Here is a 12686-nt window from a genome sequence, read left to right on the forward strand (position 1 = left end):
ATAAAACAACGACGACGATTTCAAACAAACAAAACAGCGGGCAGGCAGTCAGGCAGGCGAAAAATGCGTATCGTATGCCATAACAGAGAGGAGAGCAGCACACCATAGTACATAAAAAAAAATTGTACATGGAACCATAAAACGTATAATTATAATATAGAGATGTATAGTCGAGTCTCTCTATTCAAGTGATGGTTGTAGTCAGGAACAATAATAATAACATGGAGCGCACACGAACTAGCGAAACATACAACACCACTACACATAGCGATAACGTGTGTGTTGCGAATACATGAAAATAGCCATTTGGCATTGATACCCAAGAGGCATTGCTGCATGTATATATAATCGTGTTGCATTATTGTGTGCTGCACACACGTTCCATGTTATGCTGGTAGTGGTGTGCATGCAATCTGGAATGAACACGACCATATGATGGTGGATATTGCATCAGTATATGTGTATGTAATACTATCGCGATGGCAGCGATGCGATTGTTCATTGCATTTGTATTAGGCATTGAATGGATTTCTATGTTTTTCCTTTTTGACTTTTCCCGTATATTTAAAATGTTGCTCACATGGTTAGAGCCGGCAATAGTGTTAGTTTTTTTTCTCTCTTCCGTTTGTCTACCATTCGTTGCATCGTATTGGAAACAGTTGAATAAAAATATAGCAATCCAACAAAACCCAAGAAGCAACACATATCAAGCATTAGCGGGCTGTAATAGCGAATATTAAACACATAAATATATCAAATATACATCAAAGTGTAGCAAAATACACGAGTAGGGCCGATTGTATATTTTCATATAGGCGCGTGTATGTTATATTCACGATAATATTGTGTTCAGAGAAACTGATTCCACTCACATCATGCTTCTGAAAAACAACAACGCACACCGATAGATTGAATGTTGTTGTTGTTGTTGCTGTTATAAGCACCAAAACGATGAAAGAAGAGAAGCGCACATGAAGAATATTATATCAACGGCAACAGCAGCAATAGAAGCCAAACCGAAATTATACACTATACACAGTACACACAATCTGCACTACGCAACGACCATCACACACTGGCTGAGTGTGGCTTGAGTGGCCCGAAAAGCGAATGAAAGAGAGAATGGAAGAGGAGAACAAGAGCGAAACGAACGTGTGTTGTATATATAGAAAATGTTTAATGTTGACTGTTTTTCAGTAAGTACACATCAGTGAGGTTTTTTAGTGTTTGCATGACATTCGGGAAAATAAGTCATAAAATACATGAAAGAGCGCGCGCAAAAAAATAATATTATAAACGGATTTTCAAATACGAAATCAAAAACAATCGCTCGTAATTCCATTTAGAGCAAATGCCATATTTTCGATGCTAAATTGTTTTTATTTTTTCCAACTTTTTTTCGGGCGATTATTTGATGAAAAAAACGGGAACCTCAAATAAGTGATATTTATTTGTTTTTTTTTTTTTTTTCGTTCGAAAAGGAAGAGCTTTTTCGGTGTTTTTTTTTTCGCCGTCGAATTAATTTGTGAAATTGGAATTTCGCTTATTTTTTTGTGAAGTTAAAACGTAAAACAAAAATTACGTTATTGAAATAAATGACATTTTTGATCATCCTTTGGATGCTTTCTTTTCTCGCCGCGACAACAAACAATCCATTTAAATGTGTTGACCAATTTGTTTCGAATTTGAAGTGTTAATTGCTATAAATGAAACATAATATAAATAATTGAGCAAAAGAGACAACGAAGATCAAGAAAGAAAACCAAAACAGTAATATTATACTTAATCTACATTCCAACTGTGAATTAAATGTGTGGTGGCGTACACTTGTGTGTATCATTTGAATTTTTCACTCAATTTTTTTTTTTGCGTTTTAATACGAATTTTTTGTTTCGTCTGTTGTGTGATCGCAAATGAACGATATTTCTTCAACTGTTTTTTTTTCACAACTGGAACTCGATCCGTGAGTGTAATTTCGACAGACGAACATAGAATGATCGTGCGCATGTAAATAATATATATAAATAAAATAAATCACAGAGAGATTTTGAAATAGCTACCATGCGTGTTGTGGGGCAAATAGAGTGATTGAATTTGATAGAATTTGCTTGAAGAAGAAAAAAGGATTGTTTTCATAGCCGTTTGGAGAGAGAGAGATTATCAACTAAAATGTCGAATAAACTGTTTATATCGGTTTCGGTGGTTGAAGTGTGGATGCGATAAATGTTAAAGACAATGTGGAAGACAGTATGAAAAACGAGGTTTCGGACATGTTCAAATAAAAGAAAATTCATTTGAATCGGGTATAAATTATCGGTGATATAATTTCTACAAATAGGATTATTTTATATTTCTCTCTATTTCTTCTAAAAGTGAGTATATGCTTTGAAAAATTTATAACATTTTTTTTTTCAAGTGAAATAGAGTTATATCAACATCAAACGATCATTATCGTTAAATGATGAAGCAGACAAAAAGCAGCACTAAAAAGTTCCGCCAATTATAATAACAGTGACAATCATAGAAAAGTGAATTGATTAGGAAACAATTACTCGTTTGAACTTCTTTCCAATTCTCTCGTTCGTTCGTTCGTTCGTTCGTTCGTTCTTGTTCTCACCGGGACGACAAAGTATGTGCGCGTGAAATGTATTACGAAAAACTATGCACACGGATGAAAACTTGTCGTTGGTTCTTTACACGTTCCAATTTTATTATCATATTTTCAACAGTAAAATTTTAAACGGTACACACCATATGCTCGCCAACAACCGTTCAAAACCATTGAAATTGAACCAATGTCTTGTGAGATTTTAACACCAACAATAACAACCACAAGAAGAAGAAAACGAGAGGGAGAGAGAGAAAGAGAAAAAAAGTGGCGAATGTAATAAAACGTGCTTCTCGGCTCTTCTTGGTTAAATTGCACATTATTATGGCACGCTTTCAAGCTCATTCAGTTCTCTCTCGCGCGCTCAACACACGGAGGTGTTTTTGTAGGACACGAAAAAACATATCACTATAGCAAACAAACCATATAAAATACTTTGGCCGTTTTTTGTTTTCATCTCGAGCATATAGCACAAATTCTCTCCATATTCGTTGGTCTCTTCGATAATGTGTGCAACAGAGGCGACACCAGCAATTGTAGTAGCCCAGCAACAATGTTGTTAAAATTCTATTTCGTTGTTCTCTCATTTGTTCGGTTGCACTTAATAAATCGATGGGAAAAGAACAAATGTTTTTCTTCACTTGTTGTTTTTTTTATTCTCTCGCGCGCGCACTATATTGGCGACCATAATACACCACAATTGTTGCGATTGCAAGCGCGTCAACAAAATTCAATTATATGGCACATTGTGAACAATGAACATACAAAAATCTCGTGCAATAAACGAATGAAAATATAAGGAGTGCAATAGAGACAAAGTCATTTTCGAATGCAATTGAAAATGAAATGTTCTTTTTACGTGTGGGTTCTCAATGCGAAAAATCATTCCGGTCGAACGATAAATTCGTGCGATACTTCATTTGAATAAATTGAGAACGAAACGAACAAGAGAGCAAACGAGCTCGAACAAGTAAAACTTCATGATATGTTTTGAGCTCAAAAATGCTAATTTACACGGTGTGAAAGGAAGAGAGAGAGAGAGAGCAAGAATGTTAAGCACATAACATGAAAATTGATCGGTGAATATACGTGTTTTGCGTCTGGCCGAAAGCAACTTATTATTCGGGAACACGTTTAATTGCAATTTTTACAATTTGCATTCAATTTTCAATTAATATTGCACATACAAAAACACCGGACAAACGTTTATATTTCAAATGGTTTTCTCGTCGTCAATAGAGCCAACAATTGCATTGGTGACGACGTGAACGCGCACTTGCGCGCACCCATTCGAATCGTGTTAATATTATTCTATGAATATTCATGCCAAATGTGTGACAAACGGCATACAATGCAAACGAAGAAAGAAAAAACAAAACCACAACGAACACAAAACAAGCGAAGCGATCGACCAAAGTTTCGCATTTGCTCATTTGCATTCGAACGAAGTTAGACAGAGAGAAAATGAGCTTCTTGTGATTTTCAAGACATTTACAATTGTGCTAAAAGCATTCTCGACAAATAATGAATATTTCTGTAAAAATCAAGGTAAATCGATGTGCTTTATGAGCGCATAACGCTCTTCATTGTTGTTCGCACGAAAAACTTTGGCGAAACAATAGTCGTAACTAGTCGATTGTTTTTTTTTCTTCTTTTCTTATTCTCTTTGAAATTTCAATTTTCCGTTTTGATCTTGACTTTTTTTATCAAGATCCATCTTGCCCAATTGAGATCATAATAAAAGAAGAATTGAGATTTAACGTATCAATTTCACATCACTTGAGAGCTGAAACACCGGATCTATTCGAAGAGAACTTAAAAACCACTTGAAATTCGCGACGAACACTGAATCTAAAAACAGAGCGGAAAGAGTTCAACATCAGTTTAGTGAATTCGAAGAATCAAATCCATATATAATAACGCGTATAATAATAATTGGTTAAAGCTGACAAGAGCAACTAAAACGGAGAATAAAATTTATGAACTTCGACAATGGCGTCTACAACACAACTTGCCGTGACTAAAGAAAAAAAAAGCGAAGGAAAAATATTACAAATTGATAGCTTGTTATCCCATAATAATCACTATTATTTCTACTCTTGCTCGTTCGTCGTTCGACTTTTTTTTTGTTATATTTGTTTCTTTGTCGATGCAATTTTTCGTTCGTCTTTTGTTCTCCCGTTGCACACATCGAGAACACACTTTCTGCAAATTCGCCTGATGCTACTGCACACCGTGGTAGTAACAAACGGCTGGCAAACGGCGAAGCATACAATATTCGAAATAATATTCGTTGTGAAAATGGAGAGGAAGTAAGAAAGAAAGGTGAAGATAGCGGATAGATTGCAGGGTGAATATTGATTTTGAAATCAAAGCATTTTTGATTCGGTTCTCCTTGTTTGAGCTCTTTCACCATCTTCTCTGATGCGATGTTATGCAAACTTCAAATTCGAAACCGTCGAGTAGACCGATTTTTCACGGTAAATTCATTGTATGCATTTTTATTTCATTCCATTGAAGTGTCCTTTTCTCAATGCATTCTCGTCGAATAAAGGAAAAAAAGGTGTTTGACTTTCACTTCGACATAAACGACCGATCGCTTTTTATGCACACAAACACACGTAAATCCAATTGTTATTACTATATTAAAGAGATGTGGATTCAACACATTCCGGTGAATTTGTTCGAAATATGCGAGAGAAAGAATGGGGAGAGAAAAGGTAAAATTGTGTACCTCCAATATTATTTATTGCTTTGACTTCGACATTCAGCCTTTTGCACATACACTCAACTTGAAATTCCTTCGTGCCAGAAGTTTTCTCATACGGTTTGCAGTGATTCAGCCTCCTGAAATTTGGTCTGAAATTAATTTTCTTCAATGCAGTCTCAGTTCGATACCGTTCCACATTGTGCACACACATTTTTGAACTCAAACTCACACACAAGCACACATGTAATAATTTTTACTGTGTGTCGTTCGTGCAAACGACGATGCCACATGCACATTTCAGCATAAATAAATTTTATGTTCAATTGAATGTATTTAATTTGTGGCTTTTGGAGGATATGCGATAACTAAGTCACTATACACTGAATGAGTTGAAAGTGCGTGCGGTTAATAAATGTCTTATGCGATTTTCTCCTTCTCTCTCTGTATTTTTTTTTTCAATCAACTGCAGACATGTTATTTGCTGTTTAGTCAATTGCAAACTCTTTTAATTTATGATTTATGATCGTGTCGTTTATTTTTGGTGTACGGAATTAATATGGATGAAAAATGAACAAATTTGCGACTATGTAGTAATTATAATAATAATGTGAGAAAATGGCGAAATTAAACTTAGTTATTTTAAAGCATTTTTTCTTACCTGTATGTGAGAAAGAACGTAAAAACTCTCGTTTCCTGTAAAATGGTTGAAAAATTGACCACCATTTGATGGAAGATAAGCGAACAAATATCAGAAACCATGTGGTGACTTAAAATGCTGTTTAATGGCCATGATGAGTTCATTAGAAATTGGAAAAAGAAAAGGCGAATAAAAAATGAACAGATGAAATTCAGACAAATCGTGTAAAAGACACACGAAAAATCCAATTGCCTATAAAAAAGGTCGAAACGGCAAAGAAAGTGGAAGATCAAAGCCTATTGTAAAATGTCCAAGATACAAACAAGTTGAAACAAACGTTCTAGTTGAATTATTTTGTTACCAGTGTTTTTGAAGAAAAATAAAAATTAATGCTTTTCGTTATCAATGACTGCTATTATTTTATGGATGATCGTTTTCTTTTGTTGATTTTGATATTCATGCACTTTCGAATGAATTTTCTTGTAATGCAATTTCTTCCGCTATATTTGGTGTCAAAAGTGTTATTGCCTCGACACTGAGCTGAATTTTACCAAATCGTATATTCAAAATTATTTAATTCATTCATATCGCATTCACAAAGTGTGCACAATTTAAAATCGCACAAAGTGTTTGCCAAATGATGACCTTTTAACCGTATAATACTTGAAAATAAACAGTCGAGGACGTATTTTTATTCATTCATTTAAAATTGTAATTTAAATTGATATCATCCACGGAAAAAAGAAAAAAATCGAATCGAATCCAAACAACAAAAAAATCAACTCAAATGCGATATCAATTAGAATTGATAATTAATCAATGCGCCGTTCATTTCAAAATTATATTTTCGGCAAAATTCAAAAGTGATTATTTATTTGAATGCCAATGGCATTTCATCGGTTGACCTATCTATTTCTCGATTCATATTCTCTGTTTTAAGGCAACAAAAGAATACGAACAACTTTTTTCGTGGTTGTGTATACGCTAAATCGGGGATTCTTATCTACATTTTAGTCTCAGCATATTCTTCATATTTCCATGAGTCAGTTTTATTTCGCGCGAATTTTGCGAGTCCCGTTTTGCCAATTTTATTGTGTCTGTTCTTTCTGTAACCAAAAACGAGTATTCTTTTTTAAGACTTGGGAATCCGGCACAAAAAAAGAAGAAACTTACGACAAAAAAGGCATCGGACATAAGCGAAATGTGCCTCAATCTAATTGTTAGAATGAATGTAATAAATTATACATCGATTCGAAAGCAACAAAGAAAAAAAACGCATCGATACAACGACAATGCAAAGGGTCTGAAAAACAAAAGTGAATTCAATAGTTGAATATGTTGGACTGTTCTTCGAAAATGTTCGCTGCCCCGAAAAAAAGCACATACGAAACCAAGCAAATAAATAAATAATAATCTCCTTCGACGAACACCAAAAAAAAAAAAAATATCATCGACTTCGAAACGTGCGATTTTATTTAAATTTTTAACCTACATATCGACAGTCTGCCGTGTTTCTTCTTCTTCTTTTTCTTCTGATAAATTCGAATTCTTGAAAACGAGAACCAAAAACCGATATTACCGAATTGGAACATTTGGCGAATGTGTTTGCGCGTTTGTTTGGTATGCTTTTTTTGCTCTCGCTGTCTTTACTGGCTTTTTTTTGTGTGTGTTCTATGTTACGCGTGAAAACCAGTTTCGATTTTGCTTTCCGTTGACTTTTCACTCGCCTTTTTCGTGTGCACGATTCAATAAATTGTTTTTTTTTCTCTTCGCTTGCCTTATTGTCACAACGTTTATCTGTTTTATTTTTGCTTTTCGTTTTTTTTTTTGGTTTTTTTTCAAAGGTCTTGTAAATGTTCTTTATTTCTCTTGTTCCTGTTCTTTTTTAAGCAAGTACAGTTGTCTACATACTCAGACACACCGACAATTCGTTCACGCAAAATATATAGCGGGCGCCTGACATTGCAATTTTGCAATAAATAATGCACGTGTAATTATTACGAGCTTATGTTTCATTTTATTGATTTTAGCTTTTTCTTACGCTCAACTCAATTAAGCGAGCAAAAATTAATCACAAACGTGTGATTCAACACTTTTGAATTCTTAACCTTGTGGATTAGACGGTTGCATATTCGGATTAGCTGTGGAATTTATAAATTTATATAAAAATAGATAATTAATGAAAATCGACTTTTTCACGACAATTTCCACAAAACAAAAGGATTATTCTTCTGTCTAAATATATCTAAATGGTTTCATCGCATTTCCGCTTAAATTCACTCGCTCCAAATAGAAAGATAGTAAAAAAGCGATAAAATGAAAACAGTTCATTCAATTTGGATCAAAGTCAGAATAAATTTTTTCAAAAAAGAAAAAAAAAACAGTCATAAATTAATCAGACTAATTTGTGAATGTGAATAAAGCGTAAAAACAGATCGAATGAATGTAGAGGCAATAAAAGACACACAAAAAATGGAGGAAGTTTCATCAATCTTAGAAATATGCTTAATTGTCGTTGTTTGTGGCCGAAAAATTGTGCGATGAAAACGTATTCTTAAGTTCAGAATTTAAGCGTAATTTAAGCTAATAATTCATTTTTCATGCTCCACAAAGAGAAGCATGAATTCGATCATTACTTTATGACCGTCGTAAATTTGCATTTTGAAAGCGGGGAAAAAAGTTGGCTCAGATGAAGAACAAACGGCAATTGAATCATTTCTTCACAAAATTAAGATATCATGGAGACATCTCGTCCCGTCAAGCGGTTAATATTGTCTTGTAATTTATAAAACTACGATCGTCCGATATTTGTGCATTTATACATTGTCGAGTGCGCATTGCGCTCTGGCAATATTATGCACACTAGGAATGTACAATTCATATCTTGCGTTGTCGCCGTTCGCGTGATTGTGTTGTTCGCCATTCACGAGATGATGCCTGCCACGATCTTACTTCTTCATGTTCTTCTCATTCCTCTTCTTTTTTTTTGTGTGTGTATAAATGCAACGTTCTTCTGTCTGCTTTGTACAATTCAATTGGAACATTTGCTTGGTTAAATTGTTTTGACTTTATCTTGTGTGCGAATAAGAAAGACAATTCTATAAGTGCGATTCAAGAGACGCGAATTTTCTCTCGAATAGTATTATATATATTTGCTTGCATTGAGTTTTACAATTGCAATTGCTTTTGAATGCACCGGGAATTATAAGTAAGACACACATTGGTTGCATTTAGATATCATTCAATGATGATGATGACGACGACGACGATGATCTTCGAACACGTTTCGTTGTTCTTTTTTCCCTGTCTTTTTTCTCGTGCGTTTGTGTTTTTCACTGCAATGTTCGATGTTAAACGTATGTTTCATCAAATGTAATGAAGTGAAGCAAAAATTGAATAAAATGTCGTTGTAAAGTGTGCTTGCGATGCAAACGCAACTACAAAAAGTTACACAAAGCACATGCTTTTGTGCGATCCTGTAAAATTGTCGGTGAAGTTTTTTTTGTGTGAGTTTTGTTTTTTGTTTTCAACACAAAGTGATTGATCCCGATTCGTTGTTGTTTTTGTTTTGTTTGCTCGGACGAAGTTTTGATTTAAATTAGCGTTTAGTTTCTCTTCACATTTACTTTTATCTGTGATTGCGATTTGTTAAATGTCTCGCTTGCCAAAATGATGCATTCTAAGCGAAATTCTTGTGATTGTTGTCGGTCTTTTATTTTCTCGCTCAGGAGTTCATTTCAGTCAAATCGCTGTGCAATTCCTTTGGTTTCAACAATTGCGCATTTGGCTTCACGCGTTTATTTAATTAACACAATTGCGTCGTTCTTATCAACCGCGCAAACAAATTCAAAACATAGTCTTTGTGTGTGGCGACCAAATCAAGTTGATTTTCGAAATATTTTCTTTCGTTAAATTTAGCTTACGGCTGATTGAATTTCTCGAACATTTTTTAGTGTGTGGTGCATTTTTTTCTATGCCCCTCAGTCGATAAGTTTTCAGCCTTGCGAGTGCATGTGTGGATCGTGAGTTTTACATAAATAAATTCATAATGTCAAATTTGTGTATTTTATTGCCATTCTAAATTATGAAATTGCCTCAAATACAAAATTAAGGATAAATTAGCCATGCAACAATGCGTGTGTTCCGTTGTGCTTGTGCTAACATTTTCGTATTTAATTCAACTGTGTAATTTTATTACTTCATTATGATTCCCAGTGCGCGCAACGCAAGTAAACACCTATTCTGGCATCATTAGGGCGAATGAAATACAACGAAATTTTACGCAGTTTTCTACCAAAAAAAAAAAACAATTCACTCATTTTTTTTGGCTGCGTCAAATTGTTCAAAACACACGGAAATATTGTTAACAAGCCACCGCTTTTCTCAAAATAAAAAAATAAAATTATACGAACCGAAAAAAAAACATACAAAATGGAAATCATATTCGGCTTCAATTAAAGTGCTAAGGTTACATCGTTGTTTGCATTACTTTCTCACCTGATTGTGTCTCATTTTATATTCATGTATACGAGCACACCACACGTATGTTCGTTGCACTTCTCGAACTTATTTCGTCAAATCAACAACGAATTCATCGTCTCAGTGTGCGGTTCAACACAAAACAGGACTCAAATACACATACTAAAAAAAAGAAAATAAGGAAGGAGTTTCGATTTTGTAAATGGCGTGATAAAATGCAATAATTTCATTTTTAGTTTTCTACTTTTGTTTATAATTTAACGCTCTAGTCTCTCTTTATGCTCTCGTAGACATAATTTTTGTTTTCGGCCGGAAAATAGGAAATACAACAACCAAAATGTAGTAGGTCAAATTGAATGGCTGGCGTACGTGAACTTTACCTTCCATTATTATTATTTTCTGCTACCAAAAACGAAAAAAAAAAAAAAAAAAAAAAAAAAAAAACGGCAACACACACGCGCGCGCGTTCACTTATTTGATTTCTAATTCGCAGTTCATAAATTTCACTTGAAAATTTGCCCCGAGTTTATTTTCGCTCGATTCATCATGTTTTGCGATTAATGGCTTTTGTTCAAAAACTTCAAAACATGTTGCCGCACAATTTGTCCATATGCAAAGAGGAGAACAAAAAACCACACACAACAGCAACAAGAGTGAAAACAAAAGTTTTATTTAACTTTCGATGAAGTTTTTCCAACCTGTTTTTTTTGTTATTAGTACATATTCAGCCGACATGTCGTGTATGTGTTTTATTTTATGTCGATACATTTCAGAATTAACAGACTAGAGGCGAGGGACGAAAATATGCGATGGCAATAGATAAGCGACTACACAAAGATTGATTAGGTGGAAACGATCGGCTTGTTGGCACGGCGCGATACGCGTGCCGAATTCAATCATTTCACTCAATCCATAAAATAGCACACAACATTTACGACCAAATACCAAAAATAGTTCAAAAAATCGATGGAAATTCAAACTGGTTTCCATATTTCACACTTCAAATTATTGTATTTACGCAGCAATTGATAAAATTTCTGATAATTAATTTAAATTAAGCCTTAACCACACTCCATGCCCAAAATAAATGAATTTATACTATTTTTAACCATTTATTTCAATTTTTGAAATGCCTCTTGTTAATTAGTTTACTGTTCACAAAAAAACCTCCAATGAATGAACACTACGATAAAAAGCAAAAGAGAGCGAACAAAAATCGTGCTTAAACCAGATCTAATTAGCACGTATTTATAATCAATTTGTTCGAAAAAAAGCATAGTGCTGATAATATATGCTCATTTTAATAATTTCATTGAGTAATTTTTTTGTGATTTATACCGCAGATATTATCATTCGCATTTTTCACATATGCGCACCGAACCGCTCTTGGAAAAAAAAGTTACCAACAGTAGCGAAATCGAAACATCATCAACAACAACGAAAAAAAAACTGGTTAATCTCATTATGTATGTTTGCTTTCACTGTTAGTAGATTCATTTCAAAGTTTCTGCCATTTTTTATGATCAAATTGTGAGCGAGTGCGCTATGTGTGTGCTTTTTTCCGTGTGTACTGTGATAATTACGCTGCTTTTTCCGTGTAGTCCGAATCATTTTTTTTCGGTGGTTTGCTTCACCAAAGATAGTTTTACACACCTTTCCGTATGAAATATGTGGAGTCGGAAATGCATACCGTATATCAAAATGAAGGTGTTCTTAATGGAATGAAAAAGGTTTTGAACGGTTGATGAACAAAAAAAGAATTATGTTCAAGTGAAAAAAGTCGCGACATGAAAATAGGCTGTACTAAGGAAGTTACGATAAAAATACAGCGAAATGGTTTTAGCTTTTGTTTGGCTAACGACACAACCTGGTCTCATTTATAATAATTAAAATGTGAAAGAGCGTCCGCGCTTCTGACCGATGACAGAATACAAACAAACGCAGATGTGGGCAACGAGCACAGCACAGCCTCCCTAATTGAAATCAACAAAAAGTACACGAAACCATGCCTTTGTGTTTGCCACAAAACCTTTTTTTCCCACTAAATTTCAAATTCATGTGCAAAAATTAGCCATGATTATGAGATCATGTCGGGATTGCGCTAATTAAAAAAAGGATTTTTGGATTTCACTAAAAATCTCTAATCCAAATTATCAACAAATAAATTAAAATCTTTATTAAGCTTGGCACCGTTTTTCCAATGCGCAGCAAACCCAAATTATTCAACGAATTCTCGGCATTTCAAATATTGA

At 34.2% G+C, this 12686-nt stretch overlaps 1 protein-coding gene across 3 annotated transcripts in view; it reads left to right on the top strand.

The window, feature by feature from the left end:
• Positions 1-12686, top strand: part of LOC116338328 (homeotic protein antennapedia) — a 118840-nt gene that overhangs the window by 74300 nt on the left and 31854 nt on the right. The window contains exon 1 of one of the 3 annotated variants that reach the window (XM_031763494.1): positions 1523-2372. The exons of the other annotated variants lie outside the window; for them this stretch is intronic. The gene's annotated coding sequence lies outside the window, so the exon portion shown is untranslated. Of the gene's footprint in view, positions 1-1522; positions 2373-12686 lie in introns of those variants that run through there. 3 annotated transcript variants of the gene reach the window in all.

Source organism: Contarinia nasturtii, unplaced genomic scaffold (genome assembly GCF_009176525.2).
Source record: "Contarinia nasturtii isolate CC-2019 unplaced genomic scaffold, AAFC_CNas_1.1 Cnas_scaffold_350, whole genome shotgun sequence".
Lineage (NCBI taxonomy): Eukaryota > Metazoa > Arthropoda > Insecta > Diptera > Cecidomyiidae > Contarinia > Contarinia nasturtii.